The sequence below is a fragment of the Mandrillus leucophaeus genome, unplaced genomic scaffold, assembly GCF_000951045.1.
Source record: "Mandrillus leucophaeus isolate KB7577 unplaced genomic scaffold, Mleu.le_1.0 Scaffold179, whole genome shotgun sequence".
Taxonomy (NCBI): Eukaryota; Metazoa; Chordata; class Mammalia; order Primates; family Cercopithecidae; genus Mandrillus; species Mandrillus leucophaeus.
In genome coordinates, this window is record NW_012101798.1 from 2,034,587 (window position 1) to 2,041,091 (window position 6,505).

Consider the following 6,505-nt stretch of genomic DNA (forward strand, 5'->3'; position numbering starts at 1 on the left):
CCTCTTGATTATCTTGCCACATACATTCTTCTGGTGTTCTTGAGCTCAGTATACGGCTCACTATATACTAGTAACATACTGAATCATTTTGTCAAAAAACAAAAACTTTCACTCCACCAAAAAAAAAAAAAAAAAAAAAAAAAAAAAATCATCACCTAATCTGGTCAGTTTTACCTACAAAGAAAATTCTAAAATTCATCTACTTTTCTCTGTTTTTACTATCATTATCCTAATCTTTACTACTATGATTTCTCCTGTAGACTACCCAAAGAGCCTCCAAAATTATCTGCCATACCCAGTGATGTATCTATTTTGCTTGTTCTCCATATGCAGAGAGAGCTTACAAAACACAAAACTGAGATGTTGTGACCTCAATAAAGACTGTTATACTTAGACTAAAGACAAAGTTATTTAACATGGCTTACAATGTTATCCATGGTTTAGCATTTTTCTAAATGGCCCCAGGTTGTCCCCCATCATGCACTTCTTCTTGCATTTAAGGCACAAAGACCTTCTTGTTCTTGTTCACATCATGTCACCACCCACCGTGGTCTTTGCACCTGACTGTTTCCCCCTGAGAGACTCACTTTTTTTGCCTGCATCTCATTCAGTAGTCACTTTCTGAAGGAAGCTTTTCTTGGTCAGCCAAACCAAATTTGCTCTTTCTATTATTTAATCTCATAGCATCATATACCTATATTTCATTATAATTTTATGTTTTTTCCTTCAGTTGTCTGATTAATATTGTCCTCTCCTCCAGAATGTAAGCACTGCAAGGTCAGAGTCTACATCAATTTTGCTCAACATTAAAATGTCTTTTTAAAAAATTATTTTTGCATATAATCACAGGCATAGAGAATTTTTCTGTTTTTCTTTGTCTCTCTCTCTCTCTCTCTCTGTCTCTTTCTCTTTCTCTCTCTCTCCAGATTTATATGACTGAAATTTTTGTCTAAAAAATAATTACAGACTTGTTGGCAAGGTAAGGCCTACGGAAATAACTACTATATGATAAATAGTGAGGAAAAGCTACAAATAGTCATGTGAGTTCAGTGGAAAAGGAGATTACTTCCTGAGATAATGCAAATATACTTGTTGGAAGTAGAAATGTTCTGGCCCTCAGAGATAGGCTTCAGCATTAAACTGTTGTAGTTAATATGCTGATATATTGTCTCTTTTAAACAAAAATTATAAAAACTAGAGAGATAATGCAGAGTCTCTCTGAAAGCCCATAAATACTGACACAACAGCTACAAATGTCTTAGCTGCCAGTACTTGATACAGAGGAGTCTCTGCTGTCTCTGCCTGCTGTTAATGTTCGTCTTTGGGTTGCTAACACTATGGTTCTTACTGTGAATTGTCCAGGGAAGAAGTCTGAATAAATGCTCTTCTTTATGAGGTAATGATTAGTTTACATTTAGGACCAGTAGAGATTTATGTAATTTGGAGAGTACTCTTGGCAACCAACATTAGATGCATGACAACAATCTTAATTGCAAAGCATTGGCTATGAAAACCAACGGAAACAATCCAATTTGTACTGACTCAATGTAAGGTTATTAACTCGGTTATTGTAATGAGCAATCTATTCTCTGAATGTGCAGTTGATCTCCATATACCACTACAGACTACACTATGGAGTATTTTAACACATGTTAAATTTAGAATTTCTCTGTAAACTGAGGCGTCTCTTATCAATATTAAACAGAATATGGGAGCCTTTAACAGCGAGAAAAACATTGGCAGTCTATACAAAGGCTTCTTTTAGGATAATTCGTGATTTCTTATGGGAAGAAATTTGCAGATTGGAAGAATTGTGTATTGATTATAACTGCTAACTTAATATTACTAATTATTTATAATATGAAATGAATAGAACACAACAAAATTTAATGTTGGGACTACATGAGAAATTGTATGGAAAAAACATCAGGAGTTGTATAGACCTAGGACTACCAGGTGAAAACATTAATAGCATAAGAAAATCTAGACTTGATTTTGAAAAGCGTTAACTTAGATGTTAGTTAACTTTGATCATACAGTTTTCACACATACGTGTTCAATAGTTAGAATAGTTAAGAATCCCAGTGAGGTTGAAAAGATCATGACAGAGAGGATACATAAAGCACACCTATTGGGAATGCTGACATGTAGGTGATATATAGGTTAGTTGCAAACAATAACCTCTTTCATCACTCCTGATTACATATGTAAGACTGGATAATGATTGTGACCTTGCAGGGAGTAGCCTGATCTTACATGTATAACTACCCTTACCTTTGCCCTCTTAGGAATAATCAAGGATAACTGACTCAACAGAAAAACACATTTCCCCTGTCGTAATACAATAAAAGACCAGGCACATTAGATTTGACAATTGAGGTGAAAGATTTGATGCTACTTTTTATTTATTTATTTATTTATTTTTCTGAGAGGAAGTCTCGCTCTGTCGCCCAGGCTGGAGTGCAGTGGCGCCATCTCGGCTCACTGCAAGCTCCGCCTCCCGGGTTCACACCATTCTCCTGCCTCAGTCTCCCGAGTAGCTCGGAATACAGGCGCCCGCCACCATGCCCGGCTAATTTTTTTGTATTTTTAATAGAGACGGGGTTTAGCCGTGTTAGCCAAGGTGGTCTCAATCTCCTGACCTCGTGATTCGCCCGTCTCGGCCTCCCAAAGTGCTGGGATTACAGGTGTGAGCCACTGAACCCGGCTGTTGCTATTTTTTAAGCAACTATTTTTTATAAGGTGACTTTTCCTCTTAATGCCAGGCAATCATAAATCCGTAATAAGAATCTGGCTTTCTTTTTGATAACTGGCATGCAAATATGGATTACTATGCTGAATCTTCAAGCCTTAACATACTGTTTAATATCTGGAAAACAAATAATCTTTTCACACTTGCTTACTTATTTATGTCTTGAAGATGTAGTTCCATTACAGGCAAATGAGAATCTCTTAGATTATTTCAATACCTACCGCAGTAATGATTTCAACACAGAAATCATCCACAATTGAAAAAATGCATTCATTATTTATAAAGTGACAGAATGATAGGGTAAACCTTTTTCTAATGAGAACCCTCTAATTAAAAGAACTGAAGGGGAAATATTCACAAATAAAATTATATGTAATTTTAAATTAATATTCTCATTTTATCAAGGTTATATTATGAAGCATTTTTCAACATTTCTTATATGCATCCTGCAATCAAACAGCAGGTGATCAAAATTTTAGGTCCGGTTTTCTGAACAGTGGTTCCAAATGTAACAATTATACTGATGATGAGAGTTGGCTTGTGGCCTTCATGGATTTTCTTTAGGTAGTTATATGCAAACACTCCAGTCTGGAAATTGGTATGCCTGAATGTGTCACTAAGTAATGATTCCAGTAAAAAACCCACATTGGAATCACTTCTTGGATTTGTTGTTCTATATTTATCATAACATACATGTTACTCTTTTGAAAGTTAAAAGAGAGATTGTTTAAATTTTTAGTGTATTTTATGGGAAGTTTTATAGCAGTAATCCTGATTCCTAAATATTTGGGGACAAAATACATGTAAATGACTTCTTGTTTAGTTCCACAAGTGTATTCATGTCAAGGGATCTATGCTGCTCCAATAGGAAAAGTAATGATAGATAAGGGAGCAACTGAAGGAAATGTCAAGTAAGAATCTTTTAGTTACCACGTGAGTGTCCCCATTTTGGTGTCTTCTGAGTGGATTCCTGAGTCTTATTTGGTGTGGGTTTATGGGCATTCTGGTACTTACCTATGTGAATAACACAGAGATTTTTTTTTTAATATAATGACACAGTTATCATTTCACACATTGTATGGATGCCTTAATTTAGTGTGTTTTATGGTCATCAGCTTTTGTGAAACATTTTTATATTTAATAACTTGTCTTTAATTTAAAGGGACTGCCCAGTGAGGGTGATAGTCCTTTTTACAAAGAGGAATTTTCATAAAGGACCCAACATTTTAAGAAAAGGATTGTCTCAGAAACCCTTTACCAAGATAAAATCTTTCATTTAATGTGATGAAATTATCAATTATTTATTTTTCTGTGTGTTTTTTTTGTGCCTTGTTTAAGCTATCTTTCTCTGCTGTTGAAGAAATAAAGATATTTTCCTATGCATTCTTTAATATTTTAAAAGTTTATTTTCACATTTTTTATGTAATATAGAAATTAAGTTGGATTTGGAGTACTGTACAGTTCCATTTTATTTTTTCCATACTGATAACCAATTGTCTCGTATTGTTTATTGAATAATTTATCCTTTACACATTGAATTGGAATTCTAGAACTGCCATAAATAGTTTTCGTATATGAATGGATATATCTTGATTAGTTCTATTTATTTTATTGTTATGTTCATCATCTCTGCACAAATACTACACTGTAATGTAATTATCCTATTTGTAATATGTCTCAATAGATTGTGAAATAAATAGCTCCTTTCATTTCTCTTCAAAATTGCCTTGCCTAATATTGGTTTTTTATTCTTTATCCTTCTATTTTAATTTTAGGAGTAGACAAGTCTGGTGAAAACTTATGTTGTAAATTTTATTGGAGTCACAAGTAATTTTTATTTTAGATGAGAAGAAATATTTTATTTTATATTTTTAAATAATTACTCTGTCAATGTTCCTTTTTAGGTCCTATACTAAATATTTATAAAATTATCCTATACATCTTGAGTTTCTTTTCTATTTCTTCACAAATGATGCTTTTTGTGTTTTTGTGTATGGATTTTTAAAGTGTTACATTTTTGAATTGATTTGTCTGAACAGTAACATTGCTTTTTATCATTATGTCTTCTAACTAACTATGCTGAAGTTGAACTAGTTTAGTAGTTTTGTTTGTTGTTCCAATTACATGTTTGTAGTTATAATATCTATGAAAATAGCATTAAATTTTCCTTATATAATTTTTTCATCATATAATTGCACATGCTAGAAGCTGTATTACAACAGTAAATGAAAACAGTGATCAAGGTCATTCTTACATTTTCCTTGGCTTTTTGTATTTGCCATAGTGTATGATGTTTTCTTTAAATCATTGTATGGTGAGTACCAATTTGGGATATATACACTCTAAAACTACAGAAGCACAATTGTCCTTTTTATTATCTTCTTCATAATAAACATTTTGGAGTTTCTATTGCAGTAATCGGTTTTAATTTTTAATGGGTAATGGTGCTGAAACTAACCAAACCTTAGCCCTGTTTGTGACTCTGTCTTTAAGGTGGTAATTCTTCCCAACTTGCATTGCAGTCAGGATTAAAGTACCATTAAGAAGAAGCATGGGATCCTTTTTTGGGGGGGGATTGAGAGGGGAGGATTATACTTTTGAATATTTCAATGTTTGATAATTTTTTAATAATATCTTTTCCAGGCTCAGAATAATGTCCATTCTCAGCTCTTTTCCAGAAAACTTTATTTTGGCATATTTAAATATGAAATATTTACAATAATTGAAAATAGCAATTTGATTCCCAGTCTGAATCTATAAGCAAATAGGATTTTTTAAAATAAATAAGCAATTAGGCGTATATTTCGTAATTGGATAGAATTTGAAACATAACTCTTCATTTATAACTGAAGGATTAGGGGCCATCAAGAGATTAATTTACATGAGCTTATGAAGACAATTTGTGTAATTGACTTATCTTCTTCTGGGCTGTAACTTCAAAAATTTAAAGTTCTTTGGGGACTATTGTATTGTTTTACAGGTAAAATTTCTTGGTTTTCTTTCCCAGTTTATTTCTTTTTCATTGGTTTCTATACTGTCATTTGCTCCCATGGACAGGTTGTTATTATTATCATCATGATTATGGTTTAGTATTTTAGTGAATAATATTGTGCTATTATTTTTGTAACATTTAATGAAGAAAGGTTTATAAAACTCATGTATACTTTAATTAATAACTACAATGTGAAGAACTATGGAGCTACCACTCCGTTCAAGAAATAGAACATTTTTAGGATCCCTTTCTGCCTCTGTCTGCAATACTGCCCTTCACTAAAGCTAGAAGTTGTATAATGATCTAAGCTAGGTAATAACCATTTCTTTGGTTTTTGAATTTATGGTTATTATAAAGTACATGTGAATTGTGGTGCATGTGCACAGATTTCCACATAAGGATCTTATACATATTTTGTTAAGCTTGCACTCATTTATTAATGGCAGGAGTTTTTTTAATCAATTCTCTGGGATTTTCTATGTAGACAGACATGTCACCTGTGAACAGAGACAGTTTTATTTCTTCTTGATTTGTACAATATTTATTCCCTTCCCATTTCTTCTTGTACTAGTTCAGACTTTCATTCTACTGTTTAATAAGACTGCTGAGAGGGAACATTCTTGTATTGTTCTTGATTTTGGAGGGAAAGCATCTAGTTTCACATTATAGAGCATATATTAGCTGTAGGTATTTTGTAAATGTTGTTTATCAAGTTGAAGTTTTCCTCTCTTTCTAGTTGGCCGAGAATTTGTATTATGAAA

The 6,505-nt window shown here is 32.8% G+C and overlaps 1 protein-coding gene across 1 annotated transcript in view; it reads left to right on the plus strand.

Annotated features, from left to right (window-relative positions):
* LRFN5 (leucine rich repeat and fibronectin type III domain containing 5) overlaps positions 1-6,505 on the plus strand; it is a 316,824-nt gene that overhangs the window by 178,687 nt on the left and 131,632 nt on the right. The window lies entirely within an intron of this gene.